The sequence below is a fragment of the Dipodomys merriami genome, unplaced genomic scaffold (assembly GCF_024711535.1).
Source record: "Dipodomys merriami isolate MVZ:Mamm:240054 unplaced genomic scaffold, mDipMer1.0.p SCAF_9, whole genome shotgun sequence".
Taxonomy (NCBI): domain Eukaryota; kingdom Metazoa; phylum Chordata; class Mammalia; order Rodentia; family Heteromyidae; genus Dipodomys; species Dipodomys merriami.
In genome coordinates this window covers 22,675,468-22,696,354 of record NW_027206512.1, presented here as the reverse complement: position 1 = coordinate 22,696,354, position 20,887 = coordinate 22,675,468, and the positions used below count along the sequence as shown (strand labels likewise).

The following is a 20,887-nucleotide window of genomic DNA, read 5'->3' as shown; positions in this document are numbered from 1 at the left end:
AAAGAAAGATGTCTAGTCAGGGACTGGTGGCTTATGCCTATAATCCTTGCTACTCATGAAGCTGAGATCTGAGGATTGTGTTTTAAAGAAGAAAGTCTGTGAGACTTATCTCTAACTACCAAAAAGCCAGAAACAGAGCAGTGGATCAAAGTGGTAAGGGCTTGCTAGCCTTGAGCACAAAATAGCTCAGGGACAGCACCAAACCCTGAATTCAAGCCTGACTGGAACATATATAAAAAAGGTCTGTTTTGGCTCACTGGTGTGGAGGTGCAAGTTTGAGGAAATGTATCTTCTTGCTGGCCAGCTCAGGCAGTGCAGGGAATTGCATGAGAAATAGGCAGTGCATGTGTGTATATGTGTAGGATTTGATTATGGGGTCTCTCTCCTAATGACTTTACCTAATCCCACCACTCAAAAGACCAAAGCAAGAAGATTTTTGAGTTTGAGGCCAACCTAGACCATGTAGTGAGTTTAAGATTAGTCAGAAAACACATTTTTCAGGTAATTTTAAGGCATAAAGCATGACTATTGACACCTTATATCTTAACAAAGATAGATGATTTCAAAGCCACTTACTTTTACGATATTTAGGGGCAAATCATGTCTGAGAATTTTTAGTTATAAATCTCACATAACTCTGTATATATTGACAGATCCCTCTTAGTAAGTTTTTCTTCATTATGTTTTAGAGTTAATATTAAATCCAAAATTCTAAAACCATCAAGGACAATCTATAACTTTTCATGTTTTCTATTGGTTCTGTGTTCACAAGACAAATGCTACCTTTTGTAATAAACAAAACCATCAATTAACTCAACTATCATAACTGGAAAGCTATTATTAATCTCTAAGTGTGAAATTTCACCTTCAAGTTTGTTTGTGGAGGGTGGTAAAGATTTACAAATTATTTTGGTCCAAAGTGATTTGACTGCTCTGGGTGCATACCAGGGAATATGTAAATACATCACGTCCAGCAAAGTATAAAAACCTTCCAGTTCTTTTTTTTCCCACCTCCCAGTCTGTGCCCATTGTCCACTCTGAAGAGAGAGACATTGTACCAATAGCTCCCTCTTACAAATGTAGCTGATCACTTCCCAGTGTATCTTTTTTATTTTCAGAGTTGCTAACTGGGAACTTCTGCTCTGCAATTTATTTTCCCACTTCCCTTTTTTGTGTGCATGAACTATGCCCCTGGTGATTATTGTGACAACTTAAGAGTTTTAGTGACACAAAAGATTCTAGACTAACAGGAAAAGACTTGCCTTTACATAATTGAAAAGACTTTCTCTGTAGCTCAGGGCAGCATATATTTAAATCTATACATTTTTGCTTTTAGAATTTAGGAATATAAGGATTAGAAGGTGTACTAAAGCATACCTTACATTGTAGTATGTCTAAGCTTGATTGGAATGCAGCAAAGAATTTATTGTCAAGAATGGTAGTATCTTGGAAGTGAAAACAGGATGAATTTAATAAGTACAATTTATGTTCCTATGAATCATAGTATAAGAACTTGTATTTTCTTTTTTTTTTAATTGTGAAAATGCTGTACAGAGGAGTTACAATTACATGGGCAAGATAATGAGTACATTTCTTATCAAGCATTGTTGCCTCCTCCTTTGTTTCCCCTTCCCATCCCTTCCCCCTCCCCCCCCCCCTGCAAAGTTGTAAAGTTTGTTTTTCAACGTAACGACTTGTACTTCTCTTTGTTGCGAAGGGAGAACTTGTATTTTCATTCTCCCTGTTCCTTCTTTCTTCTCTCTGTTACTCACTATGCTTTTCAACTTTATAGTTGATAGTTGATATAACTAACAGAGAATTTACTATCCTTTCAGGAATATCATCTTTATTTCTTTTCTTCTTCTTCTTTTTTTTTTTTTTTTAGTTCCAAAATTGGAACTTGGACTTGGTATCCGACGCTTTCTCTCATTGGCTGGAGCTCTATCAACTGAGTCACACTTCCAACTTAGGTGTATCATCTTCAATATACTTTAATATACAGAATTAATACTTTTGAGGAAAACATTAGAATACTGAGATGCATATAAACATGAAAAAGAATTCAAGTAATCAAAATGTGACATATAGAAGCACAGAACTATGCTAGAATACATAAATCTTGTCTGGTGGGTAGAGGTGTTATTATGCTTAGTATTTTTAAAAGATAGCCAATTACTCTCTAGAACAACTAAAGAGTAATTGTCTATCTTTGTAAAAAAAAAAAACAAAAACAACAACCCACCACCACTACTAACAAAAAAAACGAGCTGGGTGCTGGTGGCTCAAGCCTGTAATCTAGCTACTCAAGGAGGCTGAGATCTGAGGATCATGGTTCAAAGCCAGCCCAGACTAGAAAAGTCTATGGGACTCTTATCTCCAATTAACCACCAGAAAACTGGAAGTTACAAAAAATTATTTGGATTATTTCCAACTGTATTTTTAATTGCTGGTAAACCAAACATCGTCTATTTTACTATTAATTTTTTCACTGAGAAAGTCAAATTATATTCTTTATCCATTTTTTGAAAACTTGATATTATACCTAGCACTTTATGTAAACTTTGTGTGTATCTGTGTCTATGTGTGTATGCCATAGTACTAGGGCTCAGACCCAGCCTGGGCTCTGTTCTTTAGGGTATTTTTGTTTTTTGTGTTACTCAAGACTGGTGCTCTACCACTTGAGCCACAGCTCCATGACTGGCTTTTTATAGTTAATTGGAGATGAGAGTCTCACAAAACCTGGTTTTGAAACATGATCCTCATATCTCATCCTCCTGAGTATCTAGAATTACAGGCATGAGCTACTGGCACCCAACTTATATGAACTTTCATGATACAAGTTTTTTTCTGCTGACATAAGGCTCACTTTCCCAATTAACTATCTTAGGGTAAATATTCAGTTTACTAGCAATTAAAAATACAGTTGGAAATAATCCTAATAATTTCTTGTAACTTTTTTTTTTTTGTCGGTTGTGGAGCTTGAACTCTGGGCCTGGGCACTGTCTCTCAGCTCTTCAGCTCGAGGGTAGTGCTCTACCAATTGAGCCACAGCACCACTTCCAGTTTTCTGGTGGTTTATTGGAGATAAGAGTCTCACAGACTTTCTTGCCCGGGCTGGTTTTGAACTGCAATCCTTAGATCTCAGCCTCTTGAGTAGCTAGGATTACAGAGGTGAGTCACCAGTGCCCAGCAACAACTTTTTTTTTAAAAAAAATAAGTTTTTTATTGTGAAAAAACTATACAGAGGGGTTACAATCACATGAGCAAGGTAATGAGGACATTTCCTATGGAGCATTGTTGCCTCCTCCTTTGTTAAGTTCATTTTTCGACATAGCATCTTGTACATCTCATTGTTGCAATAGGTCTGCCTGTATCCATATTTAAACAATTTGTTTTTTCCCTTCCCCTCCACAAATTATACCGACATCAAATACAGTGAAAACGGGTTATACCATGGGGGAGGGACATACAAAGCAACAAAGAAATCACGTGGTACCTTATAAGTACGTTGGAAACAATAGCAGGAAAGAAAAAAACCACTTGTGTCCTAATCTTGTTTTTAATGATAGTAAAATAAATGTAACATAACTTAGCATCTTAACTGTGTTTAAGTACCCAGTTTAGTGGCATTCAGTAAATTCTTTCTTATGCAGCCTTCACCACCATCTGAGCTCTTTTTGTCTTACACGATGAAATCTCTGTGACAGTTAAACTCCTCATTTCACCTCATCCCAACTCCTGGAACACAACTTTGCTTTCTTTTTGTGCACTTGGAGGTACTTCATGTAAGCAGAGTTACATACTGCTTATGTGTATGCATGACATTTCATTCATCATGGTGTCTTCAGGTTTTTCCTTGGGGTATTATGTGTTGAAATTTCTCTCTTTTCTTTTAAGGCTCTATAAAATTGACTTGGATGTACATTGTCTTCATGCATTCATTTCTTTTCAAGGGTACATGAGCTGCTCTACCTTGTGCCTATAGTGTGCAATGCTGCTGTGACCACTGCACATGTCTGTTTATGTGCCTGCCTTTAATTCTTTCTTTTTTCTTGATTTTGTTGTCCCTCTATGAGGGCTTGAATCTAGGTCCTGGGTACTGTCCCTTAGCTTTTTCAGCCAAGGCTGGTGCTCTGTCACTTTCGGATTTTCTGTGGCTAACTGGAGATAAGAGTCTCAAGGACTTTCCTGCCTGGGCTGGCTTTGAACCTTGATCCTCAGATCTCAGCCTCTTGAGTGGCTAAGATTACAGGTGGGAGCCACCAGTACCTGGCTTAACAGAGAAAAAGAAAGAGAGAAAGAGAGAGAGGAAGAGAGGAAGAGAGGGAGAAATTTTATTCCCATTAATATGCCACACATATTTCAGAAAAATAAAGAAGACTAATGATAAGATCATGTTGAAATTGTCTTTGCTGCTGTCAGTATAAATTGCTCCAACTGTTTGTAATTATTAGGCAATAACTAGAAAAAGTTACACAATATATTCTCCATTTTACTTTCTAACACACATAGTTTATTCTTGTGAAAACTACCAAAGGAGAAAAATTTATATGTATTATGATTTCATAGGGTGGGAGAGGAAAATATAAATGACCAATGATCAAAGAGAATTACTGCAATAAATTGTGCAAGAAGTCAGTGGAATACTGTGGAATGGAATACTATACTGCTATTTATAGGGGCTATTTAAGAATCACAGAACACAAAAGTGAGGTGCTTACTAACTTAAGTAAAATTAAATGTACTGTATTCTATAATACATAGTGTGTTTTAAAATATGTGATATGATGTAACATATGATTATGTTATGATTATACTTAATATAGTATGAGTCTGTATTAACATACTATGATCATGACGATATGTTATATTAATGTAACATATATAATATAACATATGGCATAATATAACCTTTTTTTCCAAGAGGGAGGCAGCAACATCAAAGCATACTGCATCATGGGAAAAGCAAGAAAATGGCTCTCAGGTCCAAATTGTATAACTGTAACCCAAATGAACTTACTGACACTTTTACTGAAACAATGTGTCAAGCTGGACAAAGTAGCTCATGTCTATAATCCTAGCTATTTGGGAGGCAGAGATCAAGAGGATCGTAGTTCAATGCTAGTCCAGGAATAAAGGTCACAGGACCATATCTCAACCAATGAACTGGGCATAATCATACATACCTGTCATCACAGCTACATGGGAAGCATAAATAGGAAGCTTACTGTCCAGGAAAGCCTGGGAATAAACACAAGACCTTATTTTTAAAAATGAAAAAGTAAAGCAGGACTACAAGCATGGTCTCATTGAGAGACTAAGGCGCTGAGTTCAAACCCTAATACTGCCAGTAAATAAATAGATAGCTAGATAAATAAATAAATAAGAAGAAAACTTGAAGACAGACATGCCTATTCAACACTGACTCACTGGCAACACCCTTATCTTAGTAGAAGCTGTTATAGGGCGAAGCCCTCAAATTGTATTAGGGAATCATTTTGTTTGTGGGCTACCCTAATGAGGTCAGTCCTGGCACAGAGACCAAATGGTGCTTTGCTGTATAAGGATGGAGGAGCAGCGGGAAATTTACCAAAGTGAATGACACCTTGTAGATGGAACTGATTAATTGACTTTCCAAACGGGGACATCCTCTTTCATTTATGCAATCTTGGTTTACATATGGAGATCATACTCAGGAATCCTTGCAGCAAGGGCAAAGGTATTTTTATGCGATTTTATATGGGCAAGCTAAAGCATAACATTGGGTCTGTCACGAAAGCAACACTTTAAAATGGACATGGCTACAAGGATACAGTACCACAGAAACAGGGAAAGGAAACTGACAGTACTATAGAGGCAGGCATGCTAGTCATATTTATTTTTCTCTGCTGACAATTGTTTACTTCATAAAAACCAGGAAAATAAAGACTATTTCTATATCATATTCATATGGAGTTTTGTAATAAGATACTTAATGCCAATTAATTAAATACATCGTTGGATAATAATTAAATGATAAAATAAACATAAATACTAATTTTGGAAGTGTTTTAATTCTAGTTGGCAGATAATCTGTGTGTAACCAATGCAACATAGCCAAAAGCTGTACATTCAAAATGAAAGTATGATAGCTATATAAGTGGGCCTCGTGCCATAATGAGTGTTTTCTATTCTTGATCCTCTCCAAATTTTGGGCAAGTGGAAATATATTGAATATTGAAAGTCAACTAATCAAAGTAATCTCTGATGAATTACTTTGTAATAAATATACAAATAGAAAAACTATGATTATAATGTACAGTTACATTAACTTTATTTTAACCACCCACATTATATTTATCTGAGATCAACTAAAAGCTGACCATTCTTTTCACACAATTATTTTTTTTAATTTAATTTAATTTTATTTGTGAACATACTGTACAGAGGAGTTACAATTACATGGGCAGGATAATGCGTACATTTCTTACCAAGCATTGCAGCCTCCTCCTGTGTTTACCCTTCACATCCCTTCCTAGCCTCCCCCCTCCCCCCCAATCCCAATCCTTCTCCTTCCCCCCCCCCCCCCCCCCGCACCGACATTGTAAAGCTCATTTTGGACATGACAACTTGTACTTCTCATTGTTGCAACAGGTCCACCTGTATCCTTAAACAACTGGTTTTTCCCCATCTCCTCCACAAGTTATACTGACATCAAATATAGTGAAAGCAGGGGTTATACTGTGGGGGAGGGACATACAAAGCAACAAAGAGATAATCTTATAAATGCGTTAGAAACACATGCATGAAAGAAAAAAACCTTAAAATACACATCTAAGGGTTCATTTTCCTGACATCACATTATCTGACCTTTTCCGCTTGACTCATACATATACTAGATATTACAAATAAGGGAAACCATGGGACCTATGTTTCTTTGGGCCTGGCTTACTTCACTTAATATAATATTTTCCAAGTTTTTCCATTTCCTAACAAATGGGGCAATGTCATTCTTTCTGATGGAGGCATAGAATTCCATTGTGTATATATACCACATTTTCTTGATCCATTCATCTACTGAGGGGCATCTGGGTTGGTTCCATATCTTAGCTATGGTAAATAATGCTGCAATAAACATAGTTGTGCTAGTAGCTTTAGTGTGGTCTTGTTTGTAAACATTTGGGTAAATGCCCAAAAGTGGGATTGCTGGGTCATAGGGGAGTTCTATTTTTCACACAATTATTATCTTGATTTCTGAGGTTAAAAATTTGATCTTAAAGGTAGAATTTTTAATTGACATTTATCAACTTGATCTAAGAAACTTCACTTTTTTATCCTAATCAGTTAAGGTGATTGTTTGATTCTTGATTCTGTCATGGCTATATTATTTACTGCAGAAGTTAGTAAACTTTTTCTGTAAAAAGAAAATAGTGAATATATTTTGTGGGTAAGGGGATTTTGTAACCTAGTTTTTAATTTTTTTTCTTTCAGCCGGCACTGCTGGCTCATGTCTAGCTACCTAGGAGGCTGAGATCTGAGGATCCTGGCTCAAAGCCAGCTAGGGAAAGAAAGTTTATGAGGCTCATCTCCAATAATCTACTAAGAAAAGGCCAAAAGTAGCACTGTGGCTCAAATGATAGAGCACTAGCCTTGAACAAAAGCCTCAGGACCAGAAAATTTTTTTTCTTTTACTACAACTCAATGGCAGAGTACTTGCTTAGGATCTGAGCTTGATTCTCTGTATTGAGAAAACAAACAACACATGAACATAATCATATATTATATAAATGAATGGGAAAATACTATTCCTTAAAGTATGAAAACATTCTTAACTCTAAGGCCATACAGTATCCTTCCTCAGACTAGACCTGGTCCATAGGCTGCAGATTTATAATTTACAATTATTGTTAATTATCTACTGTTGTTACAAATATTAAATTATATCTATTGCTGCTACAAATGATAACAATTACTTGTTACTTAAATTATTAACTATTATGTAGTATTGCTGAAAATAGCAAGCATTATTATTTTTGTATTTCTGTAGTCAAGGATCCAGATCATGTCTAAGAGTAACTCATCCTCAAGGTCCTTCATGAGGTTGAAATGAAGTGTTGGATGAGACTTGGGCCTTATCTGAAGCTTCTACTTGAAAGAGTATTTGCTTCTGAGCTCTTCTTGTAGTTATTGACAGAATTAAATGTGTGTGTGTGTGTGTGTGTGTGTGTGTGTGTGTGTGTGTGTTGGTGCACACATGCAGTAGAACTTCATGCTTTGGATGGTACTTTACTTCTTGAACAACTTTCCATCATCTTTGCTAGTTAATTTGAAATGGGATTCTTGTGGATTTGTCTGCCCAAGCTGGCTTTGAGTCTTGATCCTCAGATCTCAGCCTCCTGAGTAGCTAGGATTATAGGCATGAACCATCTGCATCAGGATTGATAAGATCCAATTATTCATGTGCTTTTGGACTTGAGGCTTCTTCATTTGCTGATTGATTAAGCTCTGTCAGCAACCTGTGATGTTTCTTGCCAGGTGATACAGTTCACAGTACAGTAACTGAATTACATGCCAGCAAATAATCAGGAGAAAATGTTAAAGATGGAAGCCACTATTCTCACTTGTAATTTTAGAAGTGACTCCTATCTCTTTTACTGTATCATATTGGTTAGAAGTGAGTTTCTAGGTCCAATTCATATAGAAGGGGAAGCTTACACACTAAGAGATGGCAATAACTTGATTCTTTTTTAATTTGGATTGGTTCTGGGGCTGGAACTCAAAACCTGAATGTTATTGCTGAGATATTTTTTCTTCAAGGCTAACAGCTCCACTTCTAGCCTTTTATTTTGTAGTTAATTGGAGATAAGAGTCTCATGTACTTTCTAGACTAGGTTGGCTTTGAACCATGATTCTGAAATCTTAGCCTCCCAAGGAGCTAGAATTGCAGACATAAGCCACCAGCTCCTGGCTAGAGCCATTTTAAACACTGCGTATATCCATCTGTCCATAATATTCTGAATACATCTGAAGGTTTTTAAAAATTAAAACCTTGAAGAAGGGTGTTTATGATAGTCTTGTGGCAAGCTTCCTCCCTCTCAAGATTGACTCCTGTCTACCTATGGATACTGTGAAGATTGTTACTAGCGCTATTGTCCATCTAACATTTTGTCCTCACATCTGTACTAATCAGAAGAGACCTTTTTTTGGTTGGTTCTGGGGCTTGAACTTAGCGCCTGGGCATTGTCCCTGAGCATTTCTACTCAAAGATAATGCTGTATCACTTTGAGTTCATTTTAGGTTTTCTGGTTGTTAACTGGAAATAAGAGTCTCAAGAACTTTTCCTGCTCATATTGCAGCCTCCCTGAATAGCTAGGATTACAGATGTGAGCCACTGGTACCTGGATGAGAAGAGACATTTTTGTCAAAAGAATTTTTAAAAAGTCAGTCTACCATCCAGTGTGTTTACTTGTAGATTTATATGCACATTCTAGCTACCACAAATGAGGGAAATGGTGCAACCTGTTCTCTGGGTCTGGCTTATTTTACTTAATATTATTTTTTCCAAGTCTTTCATTTCCTTACAAATGGAACAATATCATTCTTTCTGATGGATAAGGATTTTATTGTGTGTGTGTGTATACACACAATATAAATATACTCACACAGGCAATAGGATATGTGTGTAAATATGCATACATTTTCTTGATCCATACATCCATTGAGGGGCATCTGGGTGGATTTCATATCTTGGCTATGATAAGTAATGCTGCAGTGAACATGGTTGTACTGGTAGCTTTTGTGTGGCCTTGTTTGTGTTTTATTACAAAAAGGCCTAGGAGTGGAATTTCTGGGACATAGGGTACCTCAGTTTAGTCTTTTGAGAAACTTCTTTCCAGAGTGGTTGAACAAGTTTACATTCCTACTAACAGTTGAGTTGCCTTTTGGCCACAACCCACTAGAATTTGTTAACTGGTAGTTTTCTTGATAATGGCCATTCTGACAGGGGTGAGATGGAATATCAATGTTGTTTTGATTTGCATTTCCTTTATGACCAGAGATATTGAACATTTCTTCAAAAATATACACTGGGATGTGAAAAATTTTATAGATCTCCAGGTCTCTAGGCATTTATACCCAGTGAGATCAAAGGAGGATATTCTTAGGAAAGGAACACAAAAGTGCAATATCTTTGTGCATGTGATTATATAAAATAATATGTATCAAAATTAACTCTAGGAAATGGGATCAAGAGGTTTTTATCTTTGTTGCTTTTTTGTTTTGTTTGTTTATTTATCTGTTTTGTGAGGGTAAGGGGCATAGAAATGATGGGAAAAAGGTGAACAAATTCATCAGTGGTACTCACTATACTGAAAATGAACTTATGTTGAAAATAACTTGTGGGTGGGGATGGGGCAGGAAAAGCTGGGAGAAAGATGGGGGATGGGGTAAAATTGTTCAAAAGGAAATGTAGTCTTTATCTGACTTATGCAACTGTAACTCCTCTGTGTATTACTTTATAATAACACTTAAAATGCATGGAAAAATCAGGGTATTTCTGCATCATTGGACAGGTAAAATCAACTTAAATTAAGCCTTGAGGATAGTCTGGATTAATAAAATAAGTCAGAGCAATACTGTATATCAAAGGATGTCAGAACTAGAGAAGATGAGCTCTTACTTGTCTGCATCACAGTTTTAGAGTTGAGGAAGTGGCACTGTGGCTCAAGTGGTAGAGCGCTCGCCTTGAGCTGAAAGAGCTGAGGGACAGCACCCAGGCCCAGAGTTCAAGCCCCACGACCAACAAAAAAACAAAAAAACAAAAACAGTTCACAGTTTTAGAGTTGATTGCATCTTTTATGAGCCTCAGTGTTTTTAATTAACTGGTGAAAGCTCACTTCTCTTCCACTTCTATCTATGCTATCATAGACAGATTTGTATTTTCTTGTAGAGTATCTAAGAAACTAAATAAAGCATGAACTGGACTTTATAAACATTGTGACAATACAAGCTGCTGAAGAAGTAGGCAGCCAGGAAAAATGTCAGGCCATGAGGGTAAAAGAGGCTGCTGCTGAGAAAGACCACGTCCCTACCAAAAATACCATCTGAGTCAACCATTCTTCGAGTGCACTGGCCTAAGACCGCTCAAACTGGCAGAACAAGCTATGGGCCACAAGTCCCCGCTCACTACAAGTGCTGCTTATACCCTGTTTATAAAAGCTCTGCTGCAACTACACTCAGTGTGACCTTTCTGATCCTAACCAGGGAGTTCGCTCAGGAACGTACCCCAATAAACTTTTCTGTCAATCTTTAAAAAAAAAAACATTGTCACAATACATTGCAATTATAGTTTGATTTGATAACATTCAAAGTTAGAGAATACCAGTTATTAATAGCTGATACCTAAATAACAACCACCATGTACTATAAATACCATTTCTACTAACTTGAGAAAAACATAATGCTCAAATCAGAACAGCCAATAAAGTTACCATCCTTTAAAGCATTATATCAATCAAATGTCAGCCCCATTGCCAGGCCAAATATCTTGCAATTCTTTCACATTAGGTAATACAATAATTGTTACTTATAAGATGTATACTACAGTGCTAAGAGCTATGCTAAACAACTTTGAATGAACTTTATTTTTCTCAAACTCCAGGGTTGAGATGTTATTACTACATGCAGCTTACAGAGATATTAGCAGCACCTTCCCTCTGATCATTCAGCTAATAAATGATGAAGCCAATAACTTCAAAAGCTGATCATCTAACTCAAGAATATGTTCGCTTAAAATGGGGTCACAAGCGTACGATTTATATATTTGAGAATTGCCAAGGAAACTTTTCCAAGGAAAAGTTTGATTGAGTCACAATTTTTTAAAAATTATGAGGCCACTAGATGGCAACATTTTCAAATTTTTATTGTTTAAGGCAGAAAACATCATTATTGATTGGTTTTCTATGAATGATTTGTCATTGATAACAATTATTAATTGTATATATTGTACATATTAATTAATTAAAGTAAAGAAACTCATTGGATTGTCTAAGTTATATTTGTTTATCCATAAAATGTTTTTCAGAGGTATAATTAAACCATAGCAGTTTTAAATGGAATAGGGAAAAAAACCCTTGAATGTTAAATTTACTTTTTTTTTCCCCTGTAACTTTAGTTTGAAGTTTAAGATGAGTTTCCTTGAAACTTGTTTTTTTTTCTGGAGATTTGTCTTCGTGTCACAAAGTACTTTTTGTTTGTTTAGTATCAAGATCAAGCACAGCAAATACTTTAAAGGCACTTTTAAGAAAAATGTTGTGTTATAACAAGCTTTAGGAACTACAAATAAAGTTTGTACTGCTTGGAATGCACCTTTCCTCCTTTACATCATGTGCTCTTGTAAATCTGGTGGGTCCTAGTCTATGCATTTTTTTCTCTCTGACACCTTTACTAATGAAGGCATTTCCATTCTTCTAACCGTACCATGTCAGCACTAGGACATGATTCATTTGAGCCTCTGGTACAATACATATGTCCTAATGACATACATATGTGAATGTCTTCCACTCCCCAGAAGGACCTCAAAGGCAGTCTTTTACAAAATTATGTACATGCCAGATGCAGTGGCTAAGCCTGTAATCCCATCTACTTGGTAAATGGAGATCAGGAAGATTGCAATTCAAGGCAAGCCTCAGTTAAAAAAAAAAAAAGCTACATTTTCTGCAAATGTGGAAATTTGTTTATAGATTCTATAAGTAGTATTTGAAAATTATGGGCTACACATAGTACCCTATAATTGTAATCATGGATAATACTTATTCATTGTAGATGTATATGAGCTAATCTGCCTTCTTCTGTTTTAGAAATTTGCCATGAGTATAATTATGATGGAAGATAGATCCTTCTTTCCACTACCACAGATTGGAGAAATGTCAAATGCTTAATTTGTCAGCTTTCTTTGCACCTAGGGTGTGAGCAGATGATCTTGGCAAATAGGGACCCAATGCGTGAAAAGAACAGAATTCAGGATAGCCATATAGGTCCCTGTATAGTTGTGTCAGCTGTACAATTGGTGGCATTTGGTAAACAGAGCCACTTCAGGGCAGATGGACGGTTGCTTGTCTCATTAGACAACTCCCATGAGGTGATCTTGGGCATTGTTTTTGGTGCAAATCCCCATAGCTAGGACTCCTAATGATTTTACAAGTTTCCAAAAAAAAAATCTTTTAAAGGATTTCCTTTTTCTGCTTAGATCATTTAATTTTTGTCTTATTTATAGTTTGCCGGTCTTTGTTCTGAGACAAGGTCTTACTAGATAGTCCAGACTGTCTAGAACTCTTATGTAGTCTAGGATGGCCTCAAACTTATAATCTTCCTGCTTCAGCTTCCTGTCTGGGATTACAAGTGTGACCCTGGCTCTGCATTGTGTGTGTATGTGTGTATGTGTGAATCCTGAGGCTTGGACTTAGGGCCTGGGCTCTGTGCCAAAGATTTTTTGCTCAAGGCTAGCTCTCAACTACTTGAGTCTGAAAAATATATAGAAGCATGAGTGACACATGCAGATGATTCACATTCTGAATAAGCTATTTTGCCACATTGTTGTTTTTCTGTCAACCTCATTTATAGTCTCATGGTGACTTCCTTATGACTTAAATATGTAACCTTGTTTAATAGATTCATACCTATCATTTACTACTACCAGGAGAAAGTGGAATGCTCTCGCTTTACAAGTAACTCAGAGTTGGCCAGTAAGGATCATGAAAGAAATTCCTTTTAAGGAGTAGGATTGTGAGTATTTCAAATAACTTTTCAGTGTATCTGGAAATGTGGCCAAGGCAAGAAACTACACTCATGCATGCTTATTGGCTATTAGCACTAGAATTATCAGGGTCTTAGAAAAAAATGTTGGCAGATAAGACACATGGTTAGATCTCTTTTACTGAACCCAGAATCTGAAAGTATTGTCCTAGGTGAAGCTCACTTTAAGGTCTTTACCACTGAGAGAGCTCTGGATGATCAAATAAACAGGATGACAATTCTTAGCGCTGCCTCTATTACCACACCTTTGCTTTTCAAATAGGCTCAAAATAAAATGGTAATCTTGAAGGAATGGAAGTAATGGAATTTAGTAACATCAGTTTTTTACTCCTGAAAATGGTCCTGGGGGCTATCACCATTGAAAATGCCAAGGTCAAGAACTTATCAACTTTTTATGTTGGACTCTCCATTAGTGTTTATTGTTACATAAAAAGCATGAGAAAATTATTAGTTTATAACAACACAAATTTACTATTTTAGTGTCTATGAGGCCTGAGTCTGTGTGTGGCTTAGCTATATACTTTGCTCAGATTGTGTATGTATGTGTGTGTGTTTGTGTGTGCGTGTGCGCGCGTGCACACGCGCGTGCTGGTACTGGGGCTTGTACTCAGGGCCTGGGTGCTGTCTTTGGGCTAGTTTTTTTTTAAATTAATGCTAGCTTTCTATCACTTTGAGCCACAGCCCCACTTTCAGCTTCTTAATGATTAATTGCAGATAAGAGTTTCATAATCTTTTCTAGCTGGGCTGGCTTTGAACTACAATCCTCAGATCTCAGCTCCTAAGTAGCTATAATTACAGGTGCGAGCCACAGATACTTTACTGTACAGAATTTTTTTTAAAGGCTATTATCAAGCCTTATGGGACTGATTAAATTCCTATCTAGAAAGCCCACGGATTGAGAGAAGATCTTCAGTAGTCATACAAAAGACAAGGGTCTCATATCTAAAATATACCTGGAACTCAAAAAATTAAATCCCCCAACAATAAATCCTCAAAGAAACAACTGCCCAATAAATAAGTGGGCTAAAGACTTACAGAGAAACTTCTCTGAAGAGGAAAGAAGGATGGCCAATAGACACATGAAGAAATGCTCAACCTCTCTAGCCATAAAAGAAATACAAATCAAAACAACATTGAGATACCACCTCACCCCAGTTAGAATGGCTATAATCAAGAACTCTAATCACAACAGATGCTGGAGGGGATGTGGCCAGAAGGGAACCCTACTGCATTGTTAGTGGAAGTATAAACTTGTTCAACCACTTTGGAAAGTAGTATGAAGGTTCCTCAAAAGAATCCACATAGAGCTCCCCTATGACCCAGCAATCCCACTTTTGGGCATTTACCCAAATGATCACAAACAAGACCATACTAAAGCTACCAGCACAGCTATGTTTATTGCAGCATTATTTACCATAGCTAAGATATGGAACCAACCCAGATGCCCCTCAGCAGATGAATGGATCAAGAAAATGTGGTATATATATATATATATATATATATATATATATATATATATATATATATATATATATATATATATATATATATATATATACACACAATGGAATTCTATGCCTCCATCAGAAAGAATGACATTGCCCCATTTGTCAGGAAATGGAAAGACTTGGAAAAAATTCTATTAAGTGAAGTAAGCCAGACCCAAAGAAACATAGGTCCCATAGTTTCCCTTATTTGCAATAACTGGTATATGTCTGAGACAAGCAGAAACAGTCAGATAAGTTGATGTTAGGTGAAATGAACCCCAAAATAAGTATTTAAATGTTTTTTCTTTCATGCAATTGTTTCTAACATATTTATAAGATGATTTCTTTGTTGCTTTGTATGTCCCTCCCCCACAGTATAACCCCGACTTTCACTGTATTTGATGTTGGTATAGTTTGTGGAGGGGAAGGGCAAAAACAAATCGTTTAAATAGGGATACAGGTGGACCCATTACAACAATAAGATGTACAATTCGTTATGTAGAAAAATGAACTTTACAACTTTGTGGGGGGCGGGATGGGAAGGGGAAGCAAAGGAGGAGGCAACAATGCTTGATAAGAAATGTACTCATTATCTTGCCCATGTAATTGTAACCCCTCTGTACGGTATTTTCACAACAAAAAAAAATTCCTATGTGGAAATTCCATTAGGGAGGAATCTAATTCTAGGCCTAACCACATGGTTTGTTTTCTGACTTAGGGTCTTCATTTTTGCCCACTCCTGTTTGGAAACCTCCCAGAGTTCCTTGATATGTCTTCTTTCACATTACTACTTTCGCATAAAAGCTATAAGCAGAGTTGTCTTTATGGGTATATATTTGATGCTGTGGCATATAAGACTCATACTGGCTTTCATATTCTGTTGTAGCTGTTTGAATGTAGACAAAGGGCTTTACATATTGCTTTTAAATTGAGTGCCATAAATTGTGCAGCAAATCCTATCTGTAAGGGAAGTCTCTAGCTTCAGGCTGCAATGATGGACACTTTTTAATAACGTGATATAATCATTAAACTGCTGTCTACCTTTCCCATATAACCATGAATGACCATCACACTCCTCATAGTCTATTGATTAGAAGCAAGCCACAGATCCCAGCTACACTCCAGTAAGTAACAAAAGAGTATGGATACAAAGAAGTGGGGATCCTGAAGACTACCTTTGGAGTCCCTTTGCTATAATACTATAAAGTGGTGGAGAGAAGATAGCTACAAAGAATTTAAGTAGGCTTTCTCTGCCTGCCATGACTTTGCTAACAGTACTCTTTTGGGATTTTTGAGTTTCTTGTTCATAGTCATAATATCCCTCTCAGCATTGTCTCCAAGAAATTGATTTTACTTTGCAATTGACACCCTGCCTTATAGTTTATCATAGTCCCTCAGTAGGTGGGAAAAGCATGAGAGATAAGCATATTTCCCTGTTTAATAGACTGCAGCGTTTGAAGCCTTCAAGATGTGGGATGTTTTGTTGATAGAGAGCAGAGATTTGAGAATTAACAACTATAAGAAGTACTTCTAAAATTGCACCAAATATCCTGTTTATAAAAATTTAAAAACATTTTTCCCTAAAAAAAACGCTAATTTTTTTTTTACTGGGTGAAAGTTATTACTGTCTAAGAGGTACTACTTTGTAAAACATACATGAGAAACATTACTTAATGGTTAAAGAATATTACATGTTTCTTCTGGGACACACACAAGGTCCAATTGTGTTGAAAATGAACATTGTTAATTAACTGCTTTGGAAAACTCATGTCACTGGACAAATGGAACCAAGAAAGAGAACAGGTGTTGGCTGTAGTGATTGATTCTGTTTTTGTTATTACTATAAATGAAGACAAAGAGAAGAATATGCATCAGATTCTTCATTGCTCTCAGTTTTGAGAATTCTTTTTTAAAATTTATTTATTTTTATTGTGAAAATACTGTACAGAGGGGTTACAATTACATGGGCAAGATAATGAGTACATTTCTTATCAAGCATTGTTGCCTCCTCCTTTGTTTCCCCTTCCCCTACCTTCCCAGCTCCCCCACCCCCCCTTGATAATTCTTTTATATTTTTCTTTTCTAATTTTATTGCTTTAGCATTGCAGTATATTACAGGAAAGCAGAGGCCACAATAGTCTTTAAACATTTCTACTAGTTATGTCATTAAGTGTGATGTTTGTGGAAGTGTAAATAAAAATTATTAAGTACATTTTCTTCTAGCTTTTGTTTGCTATTTGTAAATAGTTATAATATATGCTGAATATTTCTAATGCATTTTTCATGTATTAAAATAATCGTGCTTTTTCTTTGATTTATCAATGGATTATCACAAGATTGATTTTTTATGGTTGAGCCAATTTTGAGATTTCCTGAAATAAAATAATCACTTCTATATCCATTCAAGTTGGTTTGCTAATACTTTAGGATTTTAAATCCATACTTACAACTGGCATTCATATAAAATTTTCCCTTCTTTTTCTTCCTCCTCCTCCTCCTCCTCCTCCTCCTCCTTCTCCTCTTCCTCCTCCTCCTCCTCCATCTCCTCCTCCTTCTCCTCTTCCTCCTTTTTTCTGGTTGGTCATGGCACTTGAACTTTGGGCCTGGGCACTGTCCCTGAGTTCTTCAGCTCAAGGTGAGTGTTCTACCACTTGAGCCACAGCGCCACTTCCAGTTTTCTGGTGGTTAATTGGAGATAAGAGTCTGACCAACTTTCTTGCCCAGGCTGGCTTTGAACCACAATCCTCAGATTTCAGCCTCCTGAGTACCTAGGATTACAGGTGGGAGCCACCTGTGCTGGCAATTTTCCCTCTTTATATTGTCCTTTTCCAGTGTTCATTTTAAAGTAAATAAAATTATATATTAACCAAGGTTCAGTTTAAGACAAATGTATATTAGACAAAAAAGATTTTTCTTGTAGAATTTTTTGGGGTGTGAGGGATTAAACCAAAGGTCTCCCACATGCTAACCAGGTACTCTACTACTGATCTATAGACTCCTGAAGGATGATGTTAAATGATTTATTTAGAAATATATGTTTTGGGCTGGGAAGGTGGCTCAGTGGTAGAGTGCTTGCCTTGCATGCATGAGGCCCTGGGTTCGATTCCTCAGCACCACATAAGCAGAAAAAGCTGGAAGTGGCACTGTGGCTCAAGTGGTAGAGCTCTAGCCTTGAGCTGAAGAGCTGAGGGACAGCGCCCAGGCTCAGAGTTCAAGCCCCACAACCGGCAAAAAAAATAAAGAGAAATATATGTTTTGGTGGTGGTAGTGGTGGTGGTGGTGGTGGTGGCAGTGTGTGTGTGTGTGTGTGTGTGTGTGTGTGTGTGTGTGTGTGTGTGTGTGTGCCTGTTCTGAGACTTGAACTCAGGGCTTGGCTGCTGTCATTGAGCTTTTTCACTCAATGCCAAAAGTTCACCACTTGAACCTCAGCTCCACTTCTAGCATTTTTTGAGATTATTTGATGATGATAAAAGTTTTATGGATTTTTCTGCTCAGGCTGGCTTTGAAACACTATCTTCAGATCCTCCTGAATAGCTAGGATTACAGGCATGAACCACTGGTGCCTGGCAGAAATATGTTTTGTTTTATGCCAGTCCTGGGGCTTGACCTCCCGGCCCATGAGCTGTGCCTGAGCTTCTTTTGCTTAAGGCTAGCACTCTACCACTTGAGCCACAGCACCACTTCCAGCTTTTTCTGTGATTAATTGGAGATAAGTCTCATGAACTTTACTGCCTAACCTGGCTTCAAATGTCCATCCTTAGATCTCAGCCCCCTGAGTAGCTAGGATTACAGGCAAGACCCACTAGCACCTGGCTAGAAATATGTTTTAAGAGTATATATATATTTATGTACATATATATACATACATAAGTATCTATATTTGTATATACACACATATATATATATATATATACATATATACACTTGAATTAGTAGGAACTGTGAAATCTTTATTACAGAACTGGATCATCAAGGAAGATAATGGTGGTACAATAATCATGTATACAAAACTGACAGTCTTTTTTTTGGGAGGGGGGTCCAGTTGTGGGGCCTGAACTCTGGGCCTGGGTGCTGTCCCTCAGCTCTTCAGCTCCAACCCCCCAACTCCCCACCTAAATTGAAAGTTCATTTTCAACATAAGGTCTTGTACATCTCATTGTTACAATGGATCAACCTGTATCCCTATTTAAGCATTTAAAAACTGACAGTCTTAAAAGAAGACTCAAGTTTATCTTTCAGTTTATTTCAAAATGAGAGAGCACTATAGTCTAATCTCACTTTCCCTTGAGTTGTATTCCTTTGATAAGACTGTCCAAAGCTGAGCTTAGTTCCAAGAACTTCTGAGGATTTCACATGCCATATGGGGCTCAGCTCTGGCCTACCTTAGGTGTACCTATTACTTCTGCTAAATTCATCTTGCTACTTTGTGCAAATCATTTGTGGACCCGGTCCTGGACATTTTCCCCCATGCAGATAGATATTTCATTGCTATTTTTTCCCGGCAGAATTACTTATTGCATAGTTCAGGAGATATATGATATTGATATAAAAGATGAATAGCAAGCAATTTATAAACAAGACATTATAGAGTGATCTTTATTGTGAAGTTCATATAGCCATATGATTTTTATGTCCAGTTCAGTTTCATTTTTTGTGATCGTGTCTCACTGTAAGGTACAGCTTTAGCTCCCACTTATTATGTAGCCAGGCTGGCCTGAAAGTTAGGATCCTCCTGCATCCATTTCCAGAGAACTGGGATTATGGGCATGTCAACTGAATCATAAAGAAGTCTTTCATTGATTTTTTAAAAACCAACTTCTTATATCCATTGCTTTCCTATCTTTTCAACTAATGAACAGTATAGTTCATTGTAAATGTTGATTGGTATTGTATTTACATTAGTAAGTATATGTAAATGAAAAAAAAGACTGATGTTGGAACTTTACTCCTTTGAAATCATATGTGTGGCTTCTTTGCTCCATTAGATCGCAGATATCAGATACTGAGAGAATATTTCTCAACTTCTACTGTGCTACCTATAGTGTGACATGGCGTAGCACATTTTAAAGTTTAATCCATTTTATTAACATTGCCATTTTCAAAAAAACAAATCATACTCTGATTGACAATGTTTCTTTTTTTAATTTTCTGTTTAAGTACCTTGTTATTGATATTCATCAATTAGTAGCACAAATTAGAATTTGCCAATTGATTTGGGCACCAGTGGTTCATGTCAATAATTCTAGCTACTTAAGTAAGCTGAATCTGAGGAGCAAAGAGCCTGGGCAGACAAATCTATGAGACAATTACCTCCAATTAACCGGTGAAAAGCCAAAGCTGGTGGTGTGGCTTAAGTAATAGAGGGCCAGCTGTGAGCAAAAAAGCCCAGAGATAATATCAGGCCCTGATTTCCAGCCTCAGGATTAGCCTGGGCACATGTATGTATGCACACATACATGCACGCGTGCATACACACACACACACACACACACACACACACACACATACACACACACACACACCCCAACTGGAAATAGTAAGTTCTTTTTTGTTTGGGAAATAGTAACTTCTGGCTGTGTTTTACACAGCTAATTTGGCTCACTCATTTC

The 20,887-nt window shown here is 36.9% G+C and overlaps 1 long non-coding RNA gene across 1 annotated transcript in view; it reads left to right on the top strand.

The window, feature by feature from the left end:
- Positions 1-20,887, top strand: part of LOC138820726 (uncharacterized) — an 80,756-nt gene that overhangs the window by 25,903 nt on the left and 33,966 nt on the right. The gene's annotated exons all lie outside the window — the stretch shown is intronic.